Source organism: Protopterus annectens, chromosome 10.part0 (genome assembly GCF_019279795.1).
Source record: "Protopterus annectens isolate FY-2018-M chromosome 10.part0, PAN1.0, whole genome shotgun sequence".
NCBI classification, from domain to species: domain Eukaryota; kingdom Metazoa; phylum Chordata; order Ceratodontiformes; family Protopteridae; genus Protopterus; species Protopterus annectens.
This window is the reverse complement of record NC_056744.1, coordinates 1,190,615,699-1,190,640,976: the sequence shown is the minus strand read 5'-3', so window position 1 is coordinate 1,190,640,976 and position 25,278 is coordinate 1,190,615,699. Positions and strand designations below refer to the sequence as shown.

General features: G+C 38.5%; 1 protein-coding gene across 1 annotated transcript in view; it reads left to right on the top strand.

Moving 5' to 3' along the window:
• The window catches only part of LOC122814254 (phosphatidylinositol 3-kinase regulatory subunit alpha-like), a 2,697,787-nt gene that overhangs the window by 546,767 nt on the left and 2,125,742 nt on the right, over positions 1-25,278 (top strand). The window lies entirely within an intron of this gene.

Sequence of the window (25,278 nt, the reverse complement as noted above, 5' to 3'; positions counted from 1 at the left end):
CTTCATAAAATGCAATAGAGAGTCAAACAAGTTAATACAGTTTGCACAAACAGAAGGTGCAAAGGTGCTGATGAGTGGCTTAGCAAACATATTTAATTGACACCACTAGAGAATTATTGTTTGAAGTCTGATTCATTTATTTCAATTTAAAGTGTGGATCAGCTTATACAACAAGGTTACAATGCATTGAGTAGCAATAGCAGGGACCAATTAAATGCAATTTGATAGCTACGTAATCTGACACAGTTACCTCAGCAGCAGAGGGTTATATCACAGTGAATCCATAGCACCAGAATGGAAAAAAAAACAACAGAAAAGGCTGTAATCACAGTGTATCAGAAGCAGTGGTTTGTAATAAGGTTTAATAACAGCAGTGGCACTGGGCAGCTATCAGGCCAATTGCCACAGCAGCAGATAATTGCAATTACAGTCCAGTAAGCTGCAGCAAATAGAGCTACAGTAGCAATAAAAGCAGTAGTGGTAACTTGTGGAATACTGTAAGGAATGAGCAGCAGTTTCAAATGGATATCAAAACAATAGACCAAATCAAATATAGTGAAGTTAACAGCACCCAAAAGGCAATATCTGACACAGGAGACTGGCCAGATGCAAATTCAGTGAAGGAGCTAGTAGCAATTTGAAATCTATGGAATTTAACTTGGTAGAATAAAAGTTTATAAAATGTAACTATAATGGGACTGTTTACAGTTTATCTACTGCAAAAGCTGAACTCTTCAGTAGATATATAAGGTTGTCCTGAGGTGCAAATAATAAGGAAGAAAAAGTAACTGATAAATATCTGTAAAGTAACGAGAATACATACTAAAAAGTCAATGCTTTGTTATGTAACACACATATTACAGGGAATGATAATTGCAAAAAATCCAAAAAGTGTTTAACATCAGGATTAAGGCATACAATGTCAGGGGATATATTTCCATAAGAACAAGATACCTGACTAAGGTGAGAGACAAAAAATATAAGAAATGGAATGGAGGTCATCTGCAACTTTGAAAACATTGTGGATGATAGAGATTCCCTTTACAAATATTCCACCCAGTGTGTGAATTTCTATAGAGACACACTGTATAAGCATTCTACCCATTGTGTTAACAATCTGGACAAATAAATTAAGCATAGTTTTGAGACAAGATCAAGACAAATTTGAAGGAAATTGATATAAAGGTACTAAGCATAATAGGAAAGCTTTTTATAGATACACGTGGAAGGAGTAAAGATATACAAATTAACTGTGTGTAGATTCTAAAATTTATTCTTAGACACAACAGATTATAGATATATTTACAAAATATTATGCAAAACAGTTTGGCTCCACAAAGGTGTTGATAAATCATCCTAGTGACATCCAGGTAGCCTCAGATACTGGAAAAATTAGATTATATTGAAAAACAACTGCACAAACTGGATCCAAACAAAGCACAGGGAGGAGATGGAATTAGTAATAGAGATTCCTCAAGATTGGAGACATGCACTTATTAAACCTATCTTTAAGGGAAAGGGGAGTACGACAAACCCAGAATCATATAGACCCTTAAATCTACTTTCATGTTGTGGAAAAATAATGGAGAAGATAATATTGGATAAGTTATTGTTAGAACTGAATAGGTTGGGACTTGAACCCATATATCAGCATCCACATGTTGAAAATAGATCTATTGCACCTGTAACATAATGTTTAATAACAATATAATAACAGCTATGAATGAAAAATTTACATAAAAACAAAAGAAAATACTGTTAACAAAGGTAGTCTCCACAAGTAAAGAAAATGCAGGAATAAAGATGAGACATACCACCAAGGTTATTGTGAGATGAACACATCATGTTAAAAAAACAAATTAGTTAATACGAACAATAAAAAGTAGCATAAAACAAAGTTCTAGGGTGGATAAGCTCTGATTAAAGATTATTGGTCCTTTTGTTATGCTAAATAACTGGTTCAGTATGACTAGTTCATTGGACCAACTTGTTCCTGTTTTTTGTTGATTGGTTCTCCTGTGATTCTGAATGAATTTGAGACTGGCATGTTCCTGATTGGAAGAAATAGTTTCTGATAGTCTCTCGTTGGTCATCTTGATATGCTAAATGGTTGCTTCAGTTTGAGAAGCTCATTGGTCCATCTTGTTCCTGATTCTTGATGACTGGTTATTACTCCTTTTATAAGAAAAAAAATATTGGTTAATGGGTGAGGATCTGAAGAATGTTTTTGCCGTAAGTGCTTATCCACCTTAGAACTTTGTTTTATGCTATGTTTTTTTGTTCATATCAAAGAATTTGTTTTTTAATGCCCTGTGTTCATCTCATGATAGCCTTGGGTGGTATGTCTCATTTTTGTTCCTGCATGAATGAAAACCTTTGCTGTGATGTAATTTATATAGATTTAACTTCAGCATTTCACAGGGTCATACACAAAACACTGATCAATAAATTAGAAAAATTAGGTATCGATGTACTCTTGGTAAGATGAATAGCTGCATGGCTTACAAATAGGACCCGGGGAGTATCATACAGCAATTGGACAGGTGAAATTCTTGGTTACCGTCAAGGTGTCCCACAGGGCTGTGTCCTAGGCCCTTACTTGTTTACATTGTATCTTTCAGACCTAACATTTTTATCTGAGGCTATATGCAGATGACCTGAAATCAGGTAAACTGATTACAAATGTTACAGATAAAGTACGTCTGCAAAAGAACTTAACTAAATTGAACATTTAGGCACAGGAGAATAATATGCTGATAAAACCATCAAAAGCTAAGAATATGAGATTCGAAAGACACAAATTGAAAGGTGAATATTCAATACAGCACACAGTGATTGAAACTATAGATTCATTTAAGAACCTGGGTATGTGGGTAGATCCAGCTTTGAGTTTTTCTAATCATATCAAACAGTTAGTTGATGATACTTATAGAATTATAGGTTGTATAAAAAGATTTATAAAGACTAATAAATCAGAAAGGATGAAATCATTATTTGTTAGTTACATTAGACCCAAACTTGAGTATGGAATAACAATATGGAAACCTTATAAGAAAACAAGCATGAGTAAACTGGAAAGAGTACATCAGAAATATACCAAGGGCATCTAAGAATGTGAACATTTTAGTTATTATGAAAGATTAAGACATCTGAACTTGTAGACTGTCTCTTACAGATATGTATGAAGAGATCTTTTTCAGGAATATAGGGTGTTTAGAAACAACTACCTCTGGGAATGTTTGGGGTTATCAAAAAGTAGTGGAGAATCATCAGACAACCCATAGAGAAGATTCTATAGGAATGAGAAGTGTACTAAATGGTTCTCTAAGGGAGCAGCTGATGCATGGAATAGACTACCAAATTACTTTAAAGCAAGTACTAGTTTAGCTATTTTTAAAAAGCCAGATGGTAATGCTACGGTACTGATCTATTGTTGTAACTCAAAGTAACAGACATGCAAGTACTAGTTTAGCTATTTTTAAGAAGTCAGATGGTAATGCTAAGGTACTGATCTATTGTTACAACTCAAAGTAACAGACATGCAGGCAAAATGTCTCATAGAATGAAGTAAGGTAGAGATGGCCAAAGGTGTGGGGAGTAGAGGCAGTAGTGAGTAAAATGAAGAGAAGACTGTAAAGGGAGGTGATGACCATATCAAGAATGCAGAACACAGTTGAGAACTCCACACTATGTGCACTGATAAGTCACAACTCATGCCATTAACAAGCTGAAACAGGCAAGCAGTCAGGATATTGGGGCACAATCCTACACACCACCCCTGACAGTTTGTCATGGGTGATAAACTCACCGCCTCTGCCACTGCTCCCAGAGGGAGCCACAGGCCTATCCTTCAGGGCAGAACTACCTGAGGGGCCAGGTAGAGTAGGGGCGGCAGAGGGGGTGCTACCAGGTTCTGCATCAGACATGCTGAGCAGTGGTGCTGTAGCCAGTGGAGTGGTGTCAAGTGGATCCCATAGACAATCCTACCCTGGTGTGCTCTGTGAAAAACAAAAAATAAAAAATAAACACACACAAAAGTAAATAAATAAATAAATAAAAGAGTAAAGTGTTGGGGTGAGAGAAAAAAACAGGTAGAACATTAGTAACTTCATATGTGATATACAAAGCATTGATACAAGTATTTGACTCTAGTCTATTACCTTTGCTTTTAACAGTATCAACTCCTAACAAATACCTTTGTTTACTGTTAAGAATACCAAGCTCCTAACAGATGCACAATATACTACAGATTGCAGTAAGCAATTCTTGATGTGTGCAAATATACTGATTACAGTTTACAGCAAGCCAGTGGTGACACTGCTTTACTGTTCTGACATTACATTGCAGTATTAATGAAACCTTAACAGTATTGTATAGTTGGGAAGTGTGGATTTTGAAGGTACAGCCTATGACTACTTGCAATAATGAGCTGTTGTTTTGCCCTCCGGAGTAATGCATACATACTTCTCTATTACAGTTAAGAAATTAATGCTCAATTTGATACAATTGTATAATTAACAAATATATGCATTATAACTTTTAATGCTAAAATAACCCCATTTTTGGGATGCATACATACCACATGCATCTCGCATCCATGCCAATCTAGTGGCATGGGTTTGAACATTCAGTTCCCAGTCTGTGACAGCTGTGGAAAAAAATGAACGGAGCAGAATACCATTAATCATACCAGTCATAACTATATCCAGCTTTTTACTCTAAGTAGTCTCTGTAAGTGATACTCACACATCTGTGGAGTGCCCTTAGTATTACAACTGTTGAGTATCCCTCTTCCTTATCCTGAAGTCCTTTAAGTGGTTTCTACATTGTACACCGGTGCGGGGGATACCGGTAGCTCTGGTTAGAGCATGGACCATGCTATTCCATGCCTCCACCTTGTAATATGAGCCGTGATAGTCCCTCTGCAACAGCCTGGGCCCATGTTCATTTACTAAGAGTCCAAGAAACACTTTGAACTCCTGCACACCACATCTTTGAGCACAGAATCTCAGAAACTTTCCAGGAATGCCAGCCATGCCTTACACAGATCAAGACCAATGTAGAATTATGTTTTCCTGCCAGTTGCAGGTATAGCACTTACTGGGACTGCATACTTTCTACTTTTGCAACATTTGAAAGTGTTTCACATTGGTTACCATCACACAAATATATTGGGTGAGAGTGCACGTTGCCGGCAAGTATGTTTGTGTGATGGCCAATAGTATTAACTGAATGCATCTGGTGTACGTTTCTGGATTTCTGTGTCCTCTCTGCTACCTGGTTGGCCCTTTCATCCAGTTTGTGCGGAGCTGCTCTGCTACCAACGAAAATGTGCAAATCCAAAGCCATTTGTGCTAAGCGGCACATCGTACAAACAGTGGCCCACCCCAAAAAACACAAAGGAAAGAAAAAGTGCAAATGTGGATAATTAGTTAAAATACAGAAAATCAATCTATGACATACAGAGTAGAAACTATTAGTACAAATGAGATATGACTGCATAGGTCAGGATCCCAACTCTAGCTGCAATGCACTGTCACAAAACTGGAGGGGGGACTTATCCATCTTTGCCCGACAAACACCTTTGCAACAAACACATGACAAAATTTCTCACACAACCAAGTGCAACTGAACATACACTGATATCAAGGCATGACCTGTTATTTGTAAATATATTCTATGTAATATATTTAGATGTAATGCACTTACTGATTACAAAACCAGCTATGATTATTCTTTGCAGATATACAACCGTGGCCTATCTTTCTGTGTTTCTTGGTTATTAATTAATTATCTGACCAGTACTTGGAGACATGCAGTGTGCAAGCCAGTCTATATGATTTACCTTAAAATATGTTATAATATTCACTGGGAACAATGTGATATGCAGTTGCCATCAAATTAGTGGAAGGATGGATGCCACAAACAAGCATAGACTGCTGCTTTGGGGGTGGAGAGCAAAGGTAGATTCCTGTCATGGAACATGCAAGGTTGTAATGTTCTTTCAAGGGGGGTGGAGCCAGGCTGAGCTACTGTTATGGCACAAACAAGGTTATGTTGCTCTTGTTACTCTTCTTGTTTTGCATCCTGCCAGTTTGATCTTTTGAGGGTGGTGAAGTCGGATACTGCTATGTGTCTCATAAATTTTAAACTTCGTTGTTATGATTTCCCATTTCAAACATATGGTGCTAAACTGAGGACATGCAGTGATCATCATTACCTTGGGGAGGTAGCAATGTGTGAATATTTGAGGACTGAGGCCTACTACTTGCCAATGGACACATACAAGTCAAATAACTCTGCTGTCATGTGACATTAATTTCTATACAAATCTCCCACCTTGTAGTTGCTTCTTGTGCCAACTGATGAAATGCAAGGGCCTGTCATAATATTATTATACAATACAGTACATATTCAGAACTTATCTTGTAAATGCAGCAGTTGACATAGTGTTAGTTCAGGGATGGCCATGATGCAAGCTGCATACAGATGGGGAGGTAAAGGCTGCTAAGTTAAGGCCGGAAGAGGTTGGGCGGTTCCTGTATTGTGTCCCTGTCCACCCTGTCCATTTCATGTATGTTGTGATAAGTTAAATGTGGCCTGAAAACTCTTCTCTGTCTCCGCCTAAGCCTATTGGCATCAACAGCAACATTGCCTGTAGCCTGTAGATCATACGAATGGAGTTAAGCAGCAACAGCAGCTCCTAACATTCTGTCTGCATAGACTTTCTGTGTCTGTACTCCACTTCTTTTGAAAGCCATAGGAAAAAACAGGAGTCTAAGTAGTTGCTTTATAACTTCTTGAATAGCCCCACCTTATTGGTTGATTAGCATATAATTACAGCATAAGCATGGAATTCAGCTGCTTATGCCATAATTAGCATCTCTGAAACACAGCCTAGACAGATGCAGTCCATTAATCTACTCCATTATAAAAGTCAAATGTGTAGCTAGTCAAACTGATGGTAAGGATACTTGCTACATGTTCAACAAAGCACAATATTTCAAAAGCTATCTTTACAGAGAATTATTGAATTCCAGCAGGTATGCTGTAATTTTTTTTTTTACTAACATAATTAATATGCTGGAATATATTAATGAATATTAATCTTAGGTGCAAGCTTATATTCAGGCCCCCTCTAGAGATTGTTCGCAAATATCTACTAATGTACTGTTTGAACCATTGTAAGAATGTATCCAAATAACTGATTTTAATGCCACCCAACTGTTTTGTATATTTTTCACATATTATTTTTCATTGTATAATTTTTATATGCTTACACTACAGTTTTACCATGTAACAGCATCTTACTGTCTTTTGCAATGTATCTTAACAACTTGTGTATTGTGTAATGTATTATCTTTTCAGTACTAATCTTTGTTGAGCTTTACTCCCCAGGCCTCAGCTGAGAACGGGATTCATGCTCAGTCGGGCTCCCCCAATAAACAAATATAAAATAAATAAATTAATTAACTAATAATTTGAAGCAAAGCCTTTTACAATGTTTATCAGTATGCATTAGTTATGTGTACTGATGACATGGCCATGTTTGTCAAGCCAATTCAGAGGTACAGATGACTGATAATGCATGAAAATAGTAAACTGTGTGATACATATGTAGAAATGTGTCAGGGACAGGTCCTTTGAATGCATATTTAGCATTTCAAATGTGTTTCATTAACAAAATGGTTCATATGCCTGTTCTTTAGTGGGTAGGGAGAGCAAAGAGAAGTTACTGCTATGTCACAAACTAGGACATACTGTTCTTTTGTGGGGGACACAGCTGAGTTACTGCTATGGCACATACAAGGATATGTTCTTCTTGCAACTCTCCTTGTCTTACATCATGCCTGTTGTTAGTATTTCACATATGTCATTTGTGTTATGTTTTTCCAGTGGGTACTAATGACTGCCTACCTTAACTGTTTTATCTGGTAACAGTTACTTTGTAGTTATGTGACAGACATTGCCAACATCCTAGCTGACAGGTTCAGTGCAAACTTCTCCCCCCACTCCCCACCAAAAGGGCAAATATCTATCCCAGCAGAGTGCTGCCCCCCTGACATCTCAGATGCTCAGGTAAGAGCCGCCCTCTCCAAAGCAAAAAACACAGCATCAATGGGACCAGACGGTGTCCCGGCCTTCATCCTACATGAACTCCAAGAAGAGCTAAACCCAAACATAAAACTACTGTTCAATCTCAGCCTTACTACAGGATATGTGCCCAAAGAGTGGCGTACAGCAACAGTGGTCCCTCTCCATAAAGGTGGTGCCTCAATGGATCCTGGAAACTATCGCCCCATAAGCCTGATTAGCTTGGTCTGCAAAGCTATGGAAAGGATCATCATGGACCTCATAAATAAAGATATTGGGGACCTACAGACACTGGATCCTACCCAGTTCGGCTTTGTTAAGGGCAGATCCTGCCTCTTAAACCTGGTTGATTTCTTTGAAAAGTCACCAAGGCCATTGACGAGGGAAGGTGGTCCACACAGCCTACCTGGACCTCGCAAAAGCCTTCGATACAATACCCCACTCGGGCATTATAGATAAGCTCACCAGCTTAAATATAAACCCCTATGTCACTAGATGGATTGAAAACTGGCTCAAGGACAGAACCCACATGGTTAGAATTGCTGGAGCCATGTCAGACTCCAAACCAGTTACAAGTGGTGTCCCACAAGGCTCAGTCCTGGGACCTCTCTTGTTCAGTATATATTTCTCGGAGGTACAGGCCAACACGGAAGGACTGTGGCTGACCAAGTTTGCAGATGACTGCAAACTGGGCACCATAATTGACTCTCCAGCCGACACAAGCATCCTCCAAAAGGGCCTCATAGAAACAGACAACTGGTGCCAGAGCCATGGCCTCAAGCTAAATGCCAAAAGTGTATAGTCATCCCTTTGGCAAAAACAAAGTGCCCACAAATTACCACATAGGTGGTAATCCATTAAGTACAGAAGAAGTAATTAGGGACCTGGGGACCCAAGTTGATAGCAATCTCTCATTTGACAACCACGTGGCCAAAGTGGTTATAAAAACATTTTATATAGCCCACCTAATCATGAAGGGATTCACATCTAGATCAGGGGAGGTTATCGTGCCTCTTTACTCATCCCTCATCAGGTCCATAATTGAGTACAATGCCCCTTTTGGGATGTACCTTACCAGACACCTGCAGTAACTGGAAAGACCCCAAAAGTACCTCACCAAGAGGATCAAAAGGCTCAAACAGATGCCATATGCTGCCCGGTTAAAGAAACTCCAGCTCTACTCAGTGGCATACCGCCTGTTCAGAGGCGATCTGTGCCTGATGTATAAAGCCATGTCCAACCTGGAATTAATGGACATGCTGCACCTCAGAAAATCCAAATCCAATCGAGCTATGCGCTTGAGAGACTTGAACCTCAGCACTGAAATAAATAGGACATGCTGGAGGGAAAGATTCATAACCCAGAGGCTCCCTTCACTCTGGAATAAAATCCCAGTCCAGGTTAGGCAGAGTCCCTCATTGACTCTCTTCAAGAGGAATCTTGATGAGTGGATGGGAGATCGTAGGTTTACCCCTGGTATCACTTCTGTGTCACTGTTAGACAGAGGCACAGTATACTAACCTCGAAAAAGGGCATAGCAAAATAAATTTAAAATGGGTGGCGAAAGCCAAACACATTCTGGCGAGGCTTATAAATTCCCTAGGGCAGATATCCTAGTATAAACCTATGAACCTATGATAGTTATGTGTATTATCATTCTGTTGTGTTTTAGGACTGAAAATGTCATTGAGGCACAGAACCCCACCCTTCAGTAAGGCAGAGAACACAATCATAGTGGATGCTCTCATCCTATTATGCCAGAGAGGCAGAGAATATTGCAGCAAATCATTGCTAACATCAATGCCGTGGGCAGCCATGGCCATACTTAATGAGCAGATGCACCATAGGGCCAATGACATCTGCACAGAGGCCTGCAGCTGCTTTTGCCCGAGACCAGAGGGTAACCAGTGGTGGGCCTGATGAAAAACCACCTCTCACCCCAATGAGGAATTCCTGATGAATCTTCTGCAACAGGACAACTCACAGCAGAGTGGCCTGCAAAATGTCATTGATGTGGGTGCACCTCCTTCTCAGTCCCAGGTAAAGCTTCCAGGTATGGCTTTGTTATATGACCAGTTCAATTCTGCTGTGTAGTAAAAGAATTGAAATAAAAGCTACTTTGTGTCACATGTTTTTTGGGGGAGATTGAATATTATTTCAGTGATAAGCTCAGTTTGGAGTTGTCAGCTATGTTCTTGTTAAAGTAACACATCGTGCTGATTGAGAGAAGTGCATGTAGTACCTCCTGTCTTACTGTTAAATGTGATGATTTTGGCCTTACCTCTTGCTTAACTTATTTCAGGACCATCAGGATTCCAACAATGTATGCCTCCTGCAGATGGTAAGCCAAGTCAAGTTATTTCAGTACTGCAAATCAATTTCTAGAAATATAATGTGTCATTTAGGCCTGTAGTATATATTGCTTTACTGTCTGTAATAGTGGTAGCACCGTTAGTTGTTTAGCATATATTGCAGCATAGTTGTGCAGGTATTAATGCGTGCCTGTATTTCTCCCTTTTTATCACAAGTGATCATGACAGTGGGAGTGTGGGCCTTGTGCTACCTGATGTAGCTGTATCATCAGACACTGATGATGATGGTGGCAAAACTGAGACACATGGGGGGGCTCAGAGGTTGGATCTGGCACAGAGGTTGACAGCCACCCCCTTCTTTTCCCCTGGACACAACCAGTAGGCCTAAACCTACCCAGTCCACTAAGCCCACAGGTATAGAACAGGTGGAGGGCAATTACACTGAACAGGGAAGTGTGACCACTGTGGATTCAGTGCCTATTGAGCCTGGCTGTAGTCAAAGTGAGGTGAGGTGTCACGTAGGAGGGTTGATAGATGTGCTTGGAAGGGGCCTGCTGTCCCTCCTCCACTTGCTGTGTCTCGTCCCATGTCACACAAAGTATGTTTAAGGCCATCATGGAGGCAAAGGCACATTCAGAAAGGTGTTCCTGGCAAATGACCAGGATTGTGGATGTGGCACAATCTGACATGCATGACTCCCTCCACTGTGTTGTTGATTCTCTGGATAAGATGATTGACACATTGGACAAGGGATATCTGTGATGGACCACTGTGTGTCTGTCATGGAACGAGCAGTGTCTGTGATGGAACATCTGCCAGGATGGGGAATGATGTCCTTATGGGCATAAGTCAGCCACAGGCTAACTACAGAGTGTGTCCTAGGTGTATAGATGCCTAGCTGTGTAAAAACACAAGTACCCTTATTGAGCATAGTTGGATGTTTGAGTTTAGGAGAACAAGTCTGTCAGCACCACCAACTGGCCCTGTTCATGAGGGATCACACAACATTATATTAAACTTTTTAATGTGGTGGATATATATATCTGTGCATAAAATATTGAGCCCTCAAGGTTGTACTGGATGTGGTGGATAGGACAACACATGTATGTATTGTAATGTATGATGTATACTTAGAATGTGCCCTGAATTTCTAATGTTTCCACATGTAGTTTTATGTCATACAAAGGAAATGGACAATAAACAGTAATAAGACAGCATCATATATACATACAATTCCATAGCGCAGTGAGCAGCAGATTTGCGTGATGGTTAACGCATGCAAGTTATGGCTGTTTGCTTGTTGGTAAGCAGCATTGTTAATGTCAGTAAAAATTATACTATATGGAACACAGTGTATTCACACTCAGGACCATGTACATGGCAGTCCTACACTAATGCCTGTGGCCACAAGATTGTTGAGGAAACAGTTGTCTATGTTGCACTTCATTGCTGTAAGCTGCAATGTCACAGCATTAAAACAAAGGTTCCACACTGTTCCTGAACCAAGTACCATCTGTACTTCAGGCTGAGTTTTCAAGATAGCCAAAGGCATTAATTTACTCTATCTGGTTACTATTTTTAGCTGTCTGCTTCCTAGATGGTCCATCGCACTTCGTGCAAACCCAATAAACATAGCCATTACCCACTTATGTTATTTGCCCTATGCTGCACAGCATGCAAAAAAGGCAATGAAAAAGAAATAAGACAGAAAATCTTAGTAATGGATACACATCAGTAAAATAAGTATCTGCTGTCACGTTAAGATAATTTCTAGACAAATCCACCACTATTTACTTCATTACTGCACCAAGTTAAGATATACAAGGATATACCATAATATCACTACAGAATGCATTCTAGGTTTAGGACTTACCTAGCAAATGCAGCAGTTGAGACAATTTTATTTCAGGCCTAGAATTTCCTTGTGTCTACTCCCATGGAATGGAATTATGTAGGAAAAACAAGAATATAGGCTAGATGAATGCTTTACAGTTTGCCGAATAGGCCCACCACACTAAAATCACCTGCTTATGCTGTAATTAGCAGCTATGAAAAACATCTGCTACTTTACTAAATATATGAACACTGTTAGTGCCCATTGGTGCATGATGCACACCTATGCACTGAAGCTTGCACTGATTCTGACATAAGGTGAATATAAGGGAATTTTTTGCTTTTGTCCGCGCCTGCTATATCACACAAATATGCATTTCAAAAAGTACAGGACAGATTGCAGACCTTGTAGTAGAACCCAGAACGTTCTGTACTCAAGCCCTAGACATGCACATGCTGCCACAGGAATAGTTATATGACGTGCATTGAGAAATGTGCCATTCATTCCTCCATTTTCCATGGTTGTGCTAAGTGATGCATCTTGCAAACAAGAACAAAAAATAAAAACATTAATTTTAATGTAATGCAGATAGATAAAATAAATGTTAACAAACAATAAAGAGGATGATACAGATCTTGATAATTGTCACTGCTTGTATGCACTTTTAACTTTCACATCCCTACATGTACATCTCCGTAAGTGTAACCTGACACACCTCCATGATGTCATCATTCACTGTTGCTATGCATTCAACATGAACCATGTGGAAGTGCCAACATAAAGTGAGCATCCCTATACAGTAACAAGTTTTGGGGAGTCAACAATTCTAATGAGTTTTGACCTCATTTGCATCTTCACAGTGTTGACAGTCCTGAATCTACACAGTTAGTAATTGTGTAGGCAGGGGAACTGAGGGGGAGCCCAATGTTGTACAGTCATGGAAAGGTATTACTCAGGTGTATATATGAGCAGACAGTAATTCAGGTTTGGGATTTTATATTTCATAGGGTTTACACTTTTAGCTGTCTACATTAGTCATGATTACATTGTTCACTTCGGGGTGGGGGTGCAAAATGGCATTTATGTTGCGTCACTTAATAAGGGCTTGTTGCTAATTTTAACATAATTTTCTAGCAACCAACATGTTTGGGAATGTCATCATTTGTGTGGGGTTACATGTTAGGGTCTGTTCTGTACAAATGCATGGAATATTACTTGCTCTAGTTTCCGTGTAGACTCCTGTATTCCATAAACTTTTGCATACACAGCCAACATGAACATGGAGACTACACGGTTACTTTACAGCTTGTTGAATAACTCCACCATGTTCATTTACTTCATTAGCATAAAATTCAGTTACTTATGCTGTAATTTACATGTCACAAAATTTTCCATGTTGGTGCGTGAGTGAGCGTGGAGTTTGCTGAATCTAAAATTTTTTGCGGCCATGTGCTCATTAAGCCGTGACATGCACACAGTCAAAATGATCATGTAGGCTTTATTGAACCTCCCCTTATGAGTATGTGCTTTACCCTGTTTTATTTGAGCACTCTAACATGCATGGGTGTTCAGTTCATTTGTGTGAATGATGGAAGCTGAGGCAAGTTTACATAGGACTTGGGATTGATTGGACTTTATTGTTACTATACAACATGCAGGGGGCTTTGCATGAAGGATCCATAGAGGTACTTTAATGACTAGCTGACTGAAGATTTTCGCATGTTGAGGTTCATATCATGATATGAGCATCAGACCACTGTTTAGCCAAAATACTCATGCCTAAAATAGTCACTCCTAGAATTAATTAATTCAATGTGAAAATCCCAGTGGAAGACTTGCAGAAATTAATAATTCGATCTTTTTTCTGTATTCCACAATGGTGCCCATGATAGAGTGATATAGCACATATATGTTCTAGCATGGCTTCACTCAGAAAGCTGGCAATCAAAATGTCAACTTTCCTTTGCATGCAAATTCAGTGACAAAGGTGACTGGAACCGTACTAGGGACATTGATTTCTTATTTATGAAAGCTGATATTTTCACTGATGCCTTCACTAAGGGGAAGTGTTCAAAATCTGTCGTCTGTAAGTAATAATTCTGCTATGTCTCCTTGTCATGCAGGCCCGCAAAACACATGTCCTCTCTCCTCAGTAATACGCAAAAGAAAATAGAGGTTCCTGAAATCACAACACCTACAAAGTAAAAATGGATATTTCTGCATGTGTACAAGCCCTGTTGCACCTCTTTGAACTTTTCCCTCATAAAAAGGTGTTACTTTATTATTTTTCCTCTGAGGTCTCTGCAGCTCATGAAAGAGCAGTTAAAGTAACAAGTAGTAAAACAAATTGCTTTGTGTCTAAAATGTCTTGATCTAGAAATATCACTTATACCTAAAAATTGGATCCTACATCTATTGCTGCAAAATAACAAGCAAGCAGAGTTGGAAAAACAACATTGGTCACCCATTATTGTTGTAACACTTCATGAACAAATTCAAATGAGCTACTGAAGGGAAACTACAACTGTTTTGCTAGTGAACACCTAAACTTTTTTTTGAGATGAGATCAAACAAAAAATGCTGCTGTGCTCATGCATATAATTACCTGCTATGCAAATAATGACATTATAAGTGGTGTGAGTAATTTCAGATATTTGTATTTTCATATCCGTGCAGGACATGTATTACTTTCAGGCTTGCTAGTGCATGCTACTGCACACAGACACACCCAAACACACACACACACACACACACACACACACACACACACACACACACACACACACACACACACACACACACACACACACACACACACACACACACACACACACACACACACACACACACACACACACAAACACATACATGCAGACAACACGCACATACACATACAAACACACACGCACACACACACACACACATGCACACACACACACACACACACACACACACACACACACACACACATACACACACACACACATGCACACACACATGCGCACACACACACACACAAACACATACATGCAGACAACACGCACATACACAAACACACACGCACGCACACACACACGCACGCACACACACATACACACACGCACACACACAAACACATACATGCAGACAACATGCACATACGCAAACACACACAAACTCATGCGCACATTCACACACACACAAGCACGTACTCACTGAAACTCATGTGTGTGCACTCTCACATACACACATGCACACGGCCTCAGACACACAAAACCATGCACAAATACTCATGCAAAACATCTGCACACACAAGTATATGCATTAAATGTATCTTATTTAAAGAGAGATTTATTATTATTATTATTATTATTATTTGGGACATTTGTTGGATGTTCGGTGACAGTAAAACTTTGTGCATTTAACATTCTACTTTCCTCCATTCCTGCCTTTTATCTACCAACTTCAATGCCATTTTCAATGCAACTGTAGATTTCCTTTATGATATGCATTTCAGAAGTTCATTCCACATATGCAAAAAGTACTCAGTCCCTGCAATTTGCTTCCTTTATCCTTCCTTCACCTTTGTTTTTCCTGTTAAAAATTATCCATTTACAACTTCCTTACATGAACTTGTGCATTTGTATAATGTCTGCCGAGTCTTTTTTTGATATTTTGTAAGAAAGCCTCCAACTTTTTGTTTGTGAGCACTTCTTTTCCCATCAATGCTATGAACATTTCTGGTGACTTACTGAATTCTCCCTAGCAGCCTTATTTGCTCCTTTTGTTATGTCCTTCAGAAATGTGCACACAGTACCTAAGCGGTGACCTGACTAGCATGCAGTATAGTGGTAATAGTAGCACTATGCCTTCAGTCAGAGTGTTCCTTAGCATTCTGTCTGTGGCAATTTCTGTTGCCTTCTCAGTCTGCTTCATGCTATACAAGCAAGAAATGTTTCTTCTCTGCTGTCATCACGGCAGCTCCTCTCAGATGATACATTATTAAAGCAATTTAATGATCCATGTGCAGTGATTTTTCTATTTGTAGAATCAAGGTTTGAAATAAAAAACATGGGTCCATGGGGACTATCTGGAGTTTGTATAAATAACAAACAGCTTGTTGGGCATACATTTATAAGATTCAGAATATTCATTCAATTTCATAGAATCAGATGCTCACAGTTTTTTTTTTTGGCAAACAGTACCTTTGTCTGACTACCTTGACATAGAAACTCTACTTTTTTTATGCAGGCATTGCATTTTCTACATAAAGAATTAACTTAGTGATCCAAGTGTTAACTCCATCATCAATGAATTTTAAGTCAAGTATTGATGCTAATCTTTGATGTTGTAAGCTCAGAAGCATTGTATTAAATCATCCTTTACAAGTGTATAATGCAGATAATAGAAGTCCTCTAATCATTTCCTATACAATAATGGCTTAATCAAGGTAATCTTTCTAGTAAAGGTCCTCTGGGTCACTTCCACTCTTTTGATATTTCCTTTGGTATGCATACAAAGACTGGCAACAATGAGCAGAGTGACCAAGGCAATATACAATGATATAAACACCTTAGGATATATCAATGCAGTAAGAAACAATATCTGTTTAATGATCAAAAATGACTTTTTGCAAATCCCCTAACATGTCTGTCAAAAGATAAATCCAAACTAACAGTTATTCTCAAGTCCTTATAAATTGTATCTATTCAAATCAAAAAATGGTTCTTTTACTCTTATTTTGAAACAAATGCTGTCTCTTATTGAAATTGGATAGTATGCAAGTTTGCCTATGTTACCAGTTGATCTAACCACATTTGTAATATATGGTGGTCATGAATGTTAAGGACTGGAATACCAACTTTAAAGTTATCAGTGAACTTACTGCAGATGACCCTGCTACATCTAAGCTAAGAAATCATAAATATGTTAAAACAGTTGCAATACTGAGGCATCTGGGATTGCCATTCCGTGCCTTTTAATTACACTACAGATTCCCCAGTTCTCACTTGAAAAGTCTAATTTAATAATCAAAGACTTAGGTAATCACATATATTGAGGCTGGCATGACATCATAACAACTGCTCAGTAATAGCTGCACGTGGAATGCCATCAAATGCCTTTGATAAGTTTAAATAAACCACATCTACACTTAAGCACATACCAAAGGCTTCATAATAGAATTGCAGTAGATTAGTGAGAAATTACCAGACTTTCGCATGCTGCCTTTTTTCCAGTTTTGCTGTTAATTTGTCTGGAAGGAGACTCAGCAGATTTTTTTCTTAAGAAGCATACTAAAAATAGAGGTTAAACTAGTCGAATGTTAACTTGATGGATCAGCTGGACTACCGCTCTTCAATTCTGGGACAACTATAGCAGATTTCCATGAACAAAGAACATATCCTATTCTTGAAATAATTTTATTACGAAATGACATAATATTTGATATAGTTTCTTTAAATAGATAGCCAGTACTCCATCAGTCATGAGATGAGGGTTGGACTCTTCTGCCACACAGACCCACAGATCATCTATGCCAGGTATTTGCATGGCCATATGGCCACAATAAAAGACAATAATCATGTTCAGTGGTGCCACAGTTAAGTAAAATCTACATACTACTTGTGTTCAATCGTCTTAGTTTCTTGTGCTATGAATGTTCTTAAGCATATAAGATTATGTAGTTAAGTCTTGCAGGACTCTTCTTGCCAAAGACTGGATAGTCTTGCAGCAATGCATGCAGGACTTAACTATTCCCATAAACAGTTTCCTCACTGATGTCATCACTTTACTGTACAGTTGGCCAAGGTCACTGTGTGACTCTACCTAATGGAAGGTGTTGCATACCTGGTTCAGCATAATGGCATCAACATATACACTCTTACCTTTTTTCTTAGACAGTGCTCTCATTTAAAACTGCTAAATATGAGACACTACAGACATTATAGATTAAAGTCCACTCAATGATAGACTTCTTTGTTCCCCTGCTTGTTAAGAGTCCCCTTGGTATTCTATAGCATTTCCTTACTGTTCAACAGAAAATACCGAAGTCCATTCTACATAGCATCATGACTGCCATACACATTATGTAACTCAAGAATCTTAAACAAACATCTCACCTATCTACTGATTAGCAGTCATTGTGAATGGGCTCTCCTTTTTAGGAACTTTTTAGGAGTTAATGACCTTCCCTAGGTTAATAAAAGAGGGCAGAAATGACTGATTCAGTCTTATAATTAACTTTTAACAAATTATGCATGAAGAAAAGTTGGTTTTATTGTTTGAGTAACTTAGGCCTATAGCCAAACAAGTAAATTCATATTAAAAAATGTCCCATGAGCAATGGAAATACTTAAAAAATCATTATATTCACTGCTGGATTGCTAAAAAAATGTAAAATATTGCACCTGGGAATGCTATATAGATGTGATTGGAATCTATGAAACCATTCATAGGTTCATAGTTTCATAGGTATTTACTAGGTTAATGACCACTAGGGCCCTTATAAGCCTATCCGTGCAACCCAAATGTGACTCACAGATTTGATTTATATATGGGGTGATTGACTGACTGCCATTGCCCACCAGAGACATAGGAGCCAGACCAGGGATGAGTTTCTGATTACCCATCCATTGCTCCAAATTGTACTTAAATTGGGAGAGGGAGGAACTCTGCTTCACATGGATGGAGAGCATATTCTAGAGAATGGGAATTCTACAAGAAACATATCTGTCTCCACAACATGTCCTATTTATGTCACAAACAAAATTTAGGTCTTTCAGTCTAGTAGTGCTGATTCTGTTTATTTTTCAGATGTGCAAAAGGTTTATCAAAACAGGATCCATGGATGCCTTGTATGTTAGGTAAAGATCACCTCTCAGAAGTCTGTATGATGCCAACTAATGAGACAGGGCTTTGTAGCAATCAACATAGGATATTGTGTTTGCTTCCTGCATTATTTTTGTAAGGAACCTTTGTGGACATTGCAGTTGGTGCATGTGTCTGGTCAGTTACATCTCGAAAGGGCATTATACTGTATGAGGAGTCTGATGAGAGCTGAGTACAGGGGTATGAGGACCTCTCTGGACCTAGATGCTATGGCCTTACTTATAAGGAAAGTAACATAGAAGTATTTTCTTACTACCTTGCACACATGTTGGTCGAAGGCTAGGTTACAATCTACAATAGTTTTCAGATCCCTGACTGGTGAATCAACTTTTAAGCATGTTTTATTGACAACATAGTTATCCAGGGTGGGAGGCTTCCAAAAAGGGACTATAATGAATTTCTTATTACTGATTTTTAGGCCATGGCTTTGACACCAATTGCTTGTCTTTATCAGATCTTTTTGAAGGGTATTCTCATCCTGGGGAGATTCAATGACTGCTTCCAGTTTGCAATCATCAACAGACTAGATATGCCTTAGGCCTTTGACATTGGCTTTGACATCTGAGAAGTGGATGCCAAAGAAGAGTGGGCCTAGAAAAGAGCCCTGGGGGACTCCACTGATGACTGGCCTCTTTGTGGAGGTGGCTACAATGATTCTAACCACCTGGATCTTATCAATAAGCCAATTAGTTATCCAGCACCTTATAAAGGGATTTATACCTAGTTCCATAAGTTTGTTGACAATGTCCGAGTGGGGTATTATATCAAATGGTTTAGCCAGATCTAGGTAGACAGTATGCACTATTTTCCCTCATCCATTGCCTTAATGACCTTCTCAAAGAAGTCCACTGGGTTCAGTAAGTATGATCTTCCTTTGATGTCTGGAGGTCTCCTATGTCCTTGTTGATTATTTCCATGATAATGCTTTACATGGCTTTGCAAATAAGACTAGTCAGACTAATGGGGGCACTCAGAAACCAAGGCATATGTTTACTTGCATTCATTCATTACATGCAAAGCAGAAGCAGATATTCAAATAGCAGGACATATAAAGGAGTCCAGATGAGCAGAATGCACATTAAATTTGTGGAAGACTTTTCCAAAGATTATACACTAGTGGAATGACCACAAATGTTGTTTGACAGTAGATTGAAAACTCATGGAGCTTGGTTTGGATCAACTAACCTTTGACCCTAATTGTAAGGCAGAGAGTGCAGAAGGTAGCCTTAATGAGCCTAAAAGAAGCTGAAAGGTTTATAAAAAAACTGACAAGCAGTAACTGGAAACCAGAGCAGAAACTCCTAACAAAGGTGGTAGTTGCTCTGTGCTCCAAATGGAATAGTAATGAACTACAGGAGGCTTAGAAACATCAACTCAGATGATAATGTTTAAATAATGACTGGGATAAATCCAACACAAGAGACTAGTCATCTGCAGAAGAGCAGGATTTGGATATGAGGTGAGAATTCTGGGTTAGAACAGAAGTAAAAAGGGATGACAAGCATAACAGAGCCACATATTCAAGCAAGAGAAAGGACAGGCTTTTACCTCTTCACTGATACCCAAAAAGTGACCCAGGGCAGTTCAAGCCAGCTTGCCAAAGCAAGGAGTGACCTGCTCTCTGGAGGCTTAGATAATGTTCACAGATGTTAGTGGTCTCCAGAAAACCTTAGGAATTTAAAACTGTTAATACCAACTGACAACAAGAAGACCATATGAACAATGTAAATGATGTTTGAATGACAAGGAACACGTTTTTTTTTTTCTTTTTGGACATCTACTTGTGATCACCTTTCATGATTAAATTGCTTTTAGCCTATACTACATACTCAAACTATTAACTTACTTAAGTTTTTCAATGTGTCTTTATTGACTTATGTCAGTGGTGCAGTGGTTAATGTTGTCTCTTCACAGCAAGAGGTCTTCGGGTATGATTCTTGTATGGGTGTCTTCTGTGGAGTCTGCATGTCTTCCCTGCGTATACATGGGTTTACTCTGGGTGCTCAAGTTTCCTCCCACATTCCAAATACATGCATCTGGAATGTTTCTCCCCAGACCTCCGCTGAAAATGGGCTCTGTCCCAGATGGACTTTCCCATTAAACAAATGTTAAATAAATAATTTTATATTTATTACATATTATTTTTGCTGCATGGGTATGACCATAGGTAATAGTTATAGCTATGGGAATTGGAATACATTGAGGTAATGTCAAAGGACCATAACTAGTCCATTTTCTGTAATGTCTTGGCTTGAATGTGAACAGAAAAGGTAAGGAAAAGTAGGCAATGTTGTAGATCTCTATGTAACAGCCACTAGGTTAACACAGATCAGAGAAATCTATGCTTGTTTTTCATCTTGATTCACCATAAAGAAATGAGAGAAAAAAGCTGGATATGTAATTCCCATTCCCCAAAAACTTTCCTGTAAGGCACTGTCTCTTCTACAGAGCCTAGTAAAATGGGATGGTGCTGTATGACATAAGAGTTCACGTGAGGTCACACAGCTGCTGTTTTTCCATAGTGAGGTGAAGTTCTCAGAGCATCGAAGGCAAGTTGGATCGTCTATGCTCTGTTCGGGAAATGCATGTCACAGCATAACTGCTCTTTATCTTTAATATCACATTACATTCCAGTCTGAATCACACTTCTCAACTCTTTGATCTCTGGGTGTTTATTTTTGGCTTATTAATTTCTCTGTGATCTGTGTTACAGCAGAGATTAAAAACAAAAACTGAATCCACACATTTTTGCTTGGAACTATATCACAGAAGAAATTAAAAAATACCAAACCCATCCATTTCATTAATCTGCTAATTAGTTACTGCTCTGCAATCAGCGTTATGGATGTGAGGGTGACACACTTTTTATTTAGGTGGATGACCTGGGCCTGCCTGTGCATACTGTAATGCTGTTCCTTTTTTCATAAAGTGTACGTATATCTGTGAATTGTTGTCTGAGTCTTTGAACCATGTCAGCTCATTTCCTTTGTTTGCTATGTTTAAAGGTTTTTTGTCATTTTTAATATGATAATATTGTATCCATGCTAACCTTTTTAGCTACATTTCTTTTGTTCTATTTAAAGCGTTGCCTGCTTCTTGATATGATTTGCTATATCCATGCTATGCTCTGCATAATTAGTCCACTATATTTATGCATTATTTTCTTGAAACTTACTCTTTTTATGCATTGTCTTATTTTTGAGTATGGCCTGGGTCATGGTTGAAGATGGTGTTTAGTTATTTTTCTCACCAACCTATCAAGCAAACAAAAAAATAACTAAAGTCTCAGAAAGTGTCAGTCTAAAAATGTACTTTGTCAGTCCTAGCCTTTTAAATGAGCTCAGGATACACGGATACTTTAAGAAGTATTGTATTACATTTGTCAAGACTAGCAGGTCTGTTTAAATTTGCTATCTCCCAGATGCATGGAAACACAGGCACTTCATTTATCCATTCAACAAATTTGCCAGTTTAATTCCATTTATTCCACTGCAGGTTTAATAAGCAGTACTACTGTGTGATTTACTTAAAATTTCAGGCCAAGTTAATGACAGTGCTTGCCACTTATGTAGACACAGTCATTTCTTTGCAAGATTAAACACATCATATTGATAAATATGCATGGGACAGAGTCAGTTATACAAGTAAAGAAGGAATATTTTAGAATGACTATCGCCTGTTTAATGGGAATCAAGCAATGCTTTGATTCTCCTATATGTTGTTGGCTAATTTGTTTACATGGGAAGTAATGTAAGGATAGGAAGAATGATGCACAATGCTTGATCGTGGCTTAAGACCACTGCTAAAATAGCATCTTCTTTGTAAGCCTTTGCAAATAAAAACAAACTGTTGGCGGTCAGTTTACTACCGCATGGCAGCTTGCATTTCTGTAAGAACGTCTGCTTTGCCATAGATATTAAGATGCACAACAACAGTTAATCTACTTAGCTAGATCTGTATTTATGTTATTGCATGTAGAGCACTGGTCAGGGAAAATATAGCAGAAAAAAAATGTAAAACTGCCGAGGAATGATGGCTTCAGGCTACTTATTGCCCCAGCTGACAATGTGGCTCCTGCCAGTCAGTGAAGGAACAGATACATCATAAAGCCCAAGAGTTTCCTGATGATTTACACTAGGAGGAAATCATATGAAGAAATTTGCTGTGGTAGAAAAATGCAGATTAATGAAATATGAGTTCATTTAACAAGTATTCAGAATGAAAATTTCCAGATTACGGACTAATAATGAAAGCACTGCAAAAACTATAATAAAAAAATCTCATAATTTGCAGGACACACAAAAACAACCTAAGGGGGGTCCTGTACTCCAATGCTGAATCTTGTACCAGACAGCCTTCCCATTAAAAGTACAGGAACTCTGGGCTAGCTATGTTTTTATTACATAGTTGTGTTAGTAAATACCAGGATTTTTCAACAACTTTTGCACAAAGATTATCAGTAAATCAATGTGTAACAATTTCAGATAAAAAAAATATATAAACATGCAGTGCCTTGGCAGAGGAATACAGTATTTGCCATTACATAAAATTAAATGTTGACTGGAAGTATTGATAAACAATCAGAACAAAGTGGAGTGTGTTCCTGACCGCTATTATTACATTGCTCAGTTATGAGAGAAGTGATATTTCATTCATGCAGACTCGGGAAAATATCTTAAGAAAAATATATAATTTAGTACAAAAAGGGTGCATATGTCTTTAATGAAAATGAACTTATCCTTTGCAATGTTTGTAAGTTGACAGAAATTAATGGTTACTAACCCATGGGAAGTAGAAATAGAACAAGCCTGTGAAAGGAAACCAAAACATTCACTACCTCAAGGGACAAAGCAAATCCATTCAGTGGTAAGTGACTGTTTCACATGGTAACCCTGGTCAGGCTTCATTTTAAGACTTTCATTTTGTTTATTCTCAAGTGTACTAGCATGGTTGTAAAGAGCGGCCACTATTCCTAGAACTTGGGAGAATGGAAAACCAGAAATCTCTGTGGGCAGGCAAATCATTTAAAGTAAGGTCCTTTTATATTTCATGACCCCGCTGGCCTGTGTTAGATGCAATAAGTCTTGCCACAAGTCATGTTTAACCAAGTTACTAGAGCAGAAGTAAAATTATAAGTCTTGTAAGAAAACAAGCAAGTGATATTTGCTGTCAGCCCCTTGTTATCTACTGTCAAAGAAATTAACATGACTACCTCAGACCATAACGACAGTGTGGAAGCTAAAGCTGCCATAAATAGATTCTGATTTGAATACAAGGGGTGCTAAATAAAGGATTGTAAGCCTGCAGTTTAAAGCCTTAACAATTTTAATGTGCATATGTTATTCGTGTTTGTGTGTTCTTTAAGCCACTTAAAATACAGGCTTTTATAACATGTTTCAGCATTACACTGAGAACCAGCTTTCAGACTTTTGATTAATAGAGTTGACATCCCCACAACAATATAAACAAGGTCAGTTGCTCTGATGTCAAAGTAACCATCAAAAACCCTTAAAAGAATGTGATCATTATTTTGCTTTAAAATTGTGCTCACAGCCAGCCTTGGTGGTCTATCAGTACCAGTAGGTGACTGGCAGTGATCTGCATTTGAGTCAAAGACCAGCTACCATGGATTTGATGCATCATGAAAGACAGAATGTTTCCACCACTACAGCAGAGATCTTTCCACATAAATGAATAAAAATGTTATAACTAGTTGAATATATTGGCACAAGTTGAAAATAAGGCAAGCTGATATATCTAGGAATTTAATATAGGAAATATGTAGTATGGACAAATAAGTCACCTTATTATTCAGTGTTTCCTCACTGAGGTGAATCATGTTTCTCTTGCAGACTGATTTGTCACTGGCTATGGCTTTGAGAATTTAGTTTCTAGGATGGAGGTGCAGGGAGTAAAAGGGATGAGTATAGTCATAGGGTGGGTGGTAAAAAGGGTGGATTATATTTAAATCCAGGCATAGGAAGAGGGAGTTAGAGTTGAGAGTTCAGCTGTGGGAGTATAAGCAGTCAACTGGGAATTTTGGAAGGCCCAGGTATTTTGTATTTAAGGAAGATAAGCTTGGGTTGTTCTTTGAGGTCAGAGGTAAGTTGCAGGGTTCAAGTTTTTTTTTTTTCTCTCAAGGACTGGACTTCAGATTTGGAATTAGATTCC